Source organism: Schistocerca piceifrons, chromosome 2 (assembly GCF_021461385.2).
Source record: "Schistocerca piceifrons isolate TAMUIC-IGC-003096 chromosome 2, iqSchPice1.1, whole genome shotgun sequence".
Taxonomy (NCBI): Eukaryota; Metazoa; Arthropoda; class Insecta; order Orthoptera; family Acrididae; genus Schistocerca; species Schistocerca piceifrons.
Window position 1 is genome coordinate 972,656,829 of NC_060139.1, and position 5,658 is coordinate 972,662,486.

Genomic DNA, 5,658 nt, shown 5'->3' on the forward strand with positions numbered 1-5,658 from the left:
TGCCTTTCGTGGGCAAGTGCTCTACCATCTGAGAGACCCAAGAACAACTCGCGACCCGTCCTCACAGCTTCAGTTCTCCTGCAGGAGAGCTTCTGTGATGTTTGGAAAGTAGGAGACGAGTTACTGGCCGAATTAAAGCTGTGAGGACAGGCCGTCAGTCGTGCTTGGACATCTCAGATGGTAGAACACTTGCCCGTGAAGCCAAAGATCTGGAGTTCGAGTCTCGGTCCGGCACACAGTTGTAATCTGCCATGAAGTTTCATATCAGCGCATACTCCGATACAGAGAGAAAATTTCGTTACGGATGATATTGATCGCCAAGGAAACACATCGACGTCGAACACAGACGATAACGTCCAGCCAATCGCTAAGCTCGAAGTACATATGTGGGAAAGATATTACGCAACGCCAAGGAAGTTCACGGAGCGGTTCTCCAATGGCTCCGCGAACACCGACAAAATTTCTGTCGTCGAGAAATTGAACGACTGATAAACACTGCCACGTGTAATGAGTATGATGCAAACATCTATTAGGCGCACTACGAATGTAGTGCTGTGGACATGTTGGGAATGTGGGTCTCACGGGGAGCGTGCAAGGGATAAGTCCCTGCAGACGCACTATCCTCTGTGCCCGCGGTGGCTCAGATGGATAGAGCGTCTGCCATGTAAGCAGGAGATCCCGGGTTCGAGTCCCGGTCGGGGCACACATTTTCCACATGTCCCCAGTGAAGTACATCAACGTCTGTTTGCAGCTAAGGTGTCCATTTAATTATCATTTCATTGCAAAATATGCATTAGATCTTCAGATGTATGCTTACACAGATGTTCACATACTCACGTGAGGAATTAAGGGCACCTACAGTGTCTTAGAGAGAGACTATACCAGTCGCCACAGTCCGATATCACGGCATTGTAATGCGACCATATCCTTGGTGCCACATCCAAAGGAAACTACACTGAAGAGCCAAAGAAATTGGTAAACTTGCGTAATATCGTGTAGAGCCCCCACGAGCACGCGAAAGTGCCGCAACACGATGTGGCGTCGACTCGGTTAATGTCTGAAGTAGTGCCGGAGGGAATTGACACGATGAATCCTGCATTCCTGTCCATAAATCCGTAAGAGTACGAGGAGGTGGAGATCTTTTCTGAACAGCACGTTGCAAGGTATCTCACATATGCTCAGTGATGTTCATGTCTGCGGAGTTTGGTGGTTAGCGGAAGTGTAAACTCAGTGTTCCTGGAGCCACTCTGCACCAATTCTGGACGTGTGGGGTGTCCGATTCTCCTGCTGGAATTGCCCAAGTCCGTCGGAATGCACAATGGACATGAATGGATGCATGTTATCAGATAGGATGCTTACAAAGGTGTCATCTGTCAGGGTCGTATCTAGACGTATCAGCCTTTCACATGACTCCAATTGCATACGCGACACACCGTTACAGAGACTCCACCAGCTTGAACAGTCCCCCACTGACATGCAGGGTCAATGGATTCATGCCGTTGTCTCCCTACCCGTACACGTGCATCCGCTTGATATAACCTGAAACGAGACTCGACCGACCACGCAGCATGTTTTCAGTCATCAACAGTCCAGTGTCAGTGTTGACGGTCCCAGGCGAGGTGTAAAGCTTTGTGTCGTGCAGTTATCAACAGTACACGGGTGGCCCTTCGGCTCCGAAAGCCCTTAGCGATAAAGTTTCGTTGAATGGTTCGCACGCTGACACTTGTTGATGGCCCAGCATTGAAATCTGCAACAATTTTTCGGAATGGTTGCACTTCTGTCACGTCGAACGATTCCCTTCAGTCGTCGTAGGTCGCGTTCTTGCAGGATCTTTTTCCGGTCGCAGCTGTGTTGGAGATTTGATTGGACCGGATTCCTGATATCAGCGGCGCACTAGTGAAATGATCATACGGGAAAATCCCCACTTCATCGGTACCTCGGAGATGCTGTATCCCATTGCTCGTGCGCCGACTGTTCTACGTTCGAACTTAATCTTGATAACCCGCCATTGTAGCAGCAGTAACCGATCTAACAAGCGTTAGACACTCGTCTTATGTAGGCGTTGCCGACCGCAGCGCAGTATTATGCCTGTTTACATATATCTTTTACTTAAATACGCATGCCTCTGCCAGTTTCTTTTCTAGGCGCTCAGTCCGGAACCGGGGGACTGCTACGGTCGCAGGTTCGAATCCTGCCTAGGGCATAGATGTGTGTGATGTCCTTAGGTTAGTTAGGTTTAAGTAGCTCTAAGTTCTAGGGGACTGATGACCACAGTCCCATAGTGCAGAGAGCCATTTGAACCATTTGAGCCAGTTTCTTTGGCGTTTCATTGTATTTGCAACACCGCACAGATACAGAGATTTTCGCGAGCAACTGTGCCCAGACTTTGTTGGGGGTACTCAAGAGAAAACTGTCCCCGCCATTATCAACTATCTTTAGTTATAGCTTGTTGATGCAAGAGGTCACAGTCGAAACTTGGAATGGTTCGCCTTGACTGACGAGTCATGGCAGACATTGGTGCAGGCGAAGTAACATGATTATAAAGAGTTGGCGCATCCCGCTAGCCAATAGGATAGCGTTCAGCCAGGACGTGGAAGTATTTGTTTGCCACCCCTCTCACTAGCGACCGGCGCAAAACCTAATGCCTGGTACAAACGTCCGTTTGATCACCTACAGCGTTTCGTTCATGAACTGTACCAGCGGCAAGACGTCATGCCCAATTTTGTCAGAATAGTTTGAAGGTGCTTGTGAAACCCATCGGATCGCATGATGTCGAATCTACTGAGCACACAAAAAGGAGCGAGATGTGCGCGTCCTGGATACGGCTTGGAACAATTTCCGTGAGATGAGTATTGAAACTGGACACAGCACATTCTGGAACTCGCAAAACAACTTATTTCAGTTACATTTTCATTTAGAATAACTGTAAATCCTGGAAAGAGACAAATCAGTAAGCTTACGTATTTTGCATATCCTCATTCAGTAATGTCCTACGGAATAGTGTTCTGGGAGAACTCTAACTAAATCATTCTTCATCGCTCAAAAATGTGCTGTAAGAATAATATATGGTACTCAACCACGATCGTCTTGTAGATATCTGTTTAAGGAGTTGTGCACTCTGTGTACTGCTTCACTGTATATTTATTTCCTCACTAAGTTCGTTGTAAATAATCCACTGCAGTCAAAGAGGAGCAATGATGTACATAATTACAACACCAGAAGGAAAAATGCCATTCGTTACTTGACATCAAGATTGCGTTTAGCTCAAAAAGGAGTGCACAATGCTGCAACAAAAATTTTTGATCACTTACTTACCCAGTGATATAAAATGTCTGACAGACCGCGAAGTAAAATTTGTAAACAACCTGAAAAAGTTTATCCTGTTCCGTGTAAGAATTTCTGTTATTGTAAAGCGTAAAAGGAGGTCGGTGGAATTATTAACTCACCCCTGTAAGCTATGGGCCCAAATTTCGTCACCATAGTATGTTAGGACCTGTATAAGCCCTGAAAAATTACGGCAAAGGCTACAAATTGGTATATATATTCCTGAATTATATATATTCCTGAATTCCTCCCCCCCATGAACCATGGACCTTGCCGTTGGTGGGGAGGCTTGCGTGCCTCAGCGATACAGATAGCCGTACCGTAGGTGCAACCACAACGGAGGGGTATCTGTTGAGAGGCCAGACAAACGTGTGGTTCCTGAAGAGGGGCAGCAGCCTTTTCAGTAGTTGCAAGGGCAACAGTCTGGATGATTGACTGATCTGGCCTTGTAACAGTAACCAAAACGGCCTTGCTGTGCTGGTACTGCGAACGGCTGAAAGCAAGGGGAAACTACAGCCGTAATTTTTCCCGAGGGCATGCAGCTTTACTGTATGATTACATGATGATGGCGTCCTCTTGGGCAAAATATTCCGGAGGTAAAATAGTCCCCCATTCGGATCTCCGGGCGGGGACTACTCAAGAGGATGTCGTTATCAGGAGAAAGAAAACTGGCGTTCTACGGATCGGAGCGTGGAATGTCAGATCCCTTAATCGGGCAGGTAGGTTAGAAAATTTAAAAAGGGAAATGGATAGGTTGAAGTTAGATATAGTGGGAATTAGTGAAGTTCGGTGGCAGGAGGAACAAGACTTCTGGTCAGGTGACTACAGGGTTATAAACACAAAATCAAATAGGGGTAATGCAGGAGTAGGTTTAATAATGAATAGGAAAATAGGAATGCGGGTAAGCTACTACAAACAGCATAGTGAACGCATTATTGTGGCCAAGATAGATACGAAGCCCACGCCTACTACAGTAGTACAAGTTTATATGCCAACTAGCTCTGCAGATGACGAAGAAATTGAAGAAATGTATGATGAAATAAAAGAAATTATTCAGATTGTGAAGGGAGACGAAAATTTAATAGTCATGGGTGACTGGAATTCGAGTGTAGGAAAAGGGAGAGAAGGAAACATAGTAGGTGAATATGGATTAGGGGACAGAAATGAAAGAGGAAGCCGCCTGGTCGAATTTTGCACAGAGCACAACATAATCATACCTAACACTTGGTTTAAGAATCATGAAAGAAGGTTGTATACATGGAAAAACCCTGGAGATACTAAAAGGTATCAGATAGATTATATAATGGTAAGACAGAGATTTAGGAACCAGGTTTTAAATTGTAAGACATTTCCAGGGGCAGATGTGGACTCTGACCACAATCTATTGGTTATGACCTGTAGATTAAAACTGAAGAAACTGCAAAAAGGTGGGAATTTAAGGAGATGGGACCTGGATAAACTAAAAGAACCAGAGGTTGTACAGAGATTCAGGGAGAGCATAAGGGAGCAATTGACAGGAATGGGGGAAATAAATACAGTAGAAGAAGAATGGGTAGCTTTGAGGGATGAAGTAGTGAAGGCAGCAGAGGATCAAGTAGGTAAAAAGACGAGGGCTAGTAGAAATCCTTGGGTAACAGAAGAAATATTGAATTTAATTGATGAAAGGAGAAAATATAAAAATGCAGTAAGTGAAACAGGCAAAAAGGAATACAAACGTCTCAAAAATGAGATCGACAGGAAGTGCAAAATGGCTAAGCAGGGATGGCTAGAGGACAAATGTAAGGATGTAGAGGCCTATCTCACTAGGGGTAAGATAGATACCGCCTACAGGAAAATTAAAGAGACCTTTGGAGATAAGAGAACGACTTGTATGAATATCAAGAGCTCAGATGGAAACCCAGTTCTAACCAAAGAAGGGAAAGCAGAAAGGTGGAAGGAGTATATAGAGGGTCTATACAAGGGCGGTGTACTTGAGGACAATATTATGGAAATGGAAGAGGATGTAGATGAAGATGAAATGGGAGATATGATACTGCGTGAAGAGTTTGACAGAGCACTGAAAGACCTGAGTCGAAACAAGGCTCCCGGAGTAGACAATATTCCATTGGAACTACTGACGGCCTTGGGAGAGCCAGTCCTGACAAAACTCTACCATCTGGTGAGCAAGATGTATGAAACAGGCGAAATACCCTCAGACTTCAAGAAGAATATAATAATTCCAATCCCAAAGAAAGCAGGTGTTGACAGATGTGAAAATTACCGAACTATCAGCTTAATAAGTCACAGCTGCAAAATACTAACACGAATTCTTTACAGACGAATGGAAAAACTAGT

The 5,658-nt window shown here is 45.0% G+C and overlaps 1 non-coding gene across 1 annotated transcript; it reads left to right on the forward strand.

Moving 5' to 3' along the window:
- The first annotated feature begins 628 nt into the window (after nt 1-628).
- Nucleotides 629-703, forward strand: Trnat-ugu. The gene has a single exon. It is a non-coding gene; the product is annotated as a tRNA-Thr (tRNA).
- Nucleotides 704-5,658: the final 4,955 nt, after the last annotated feature.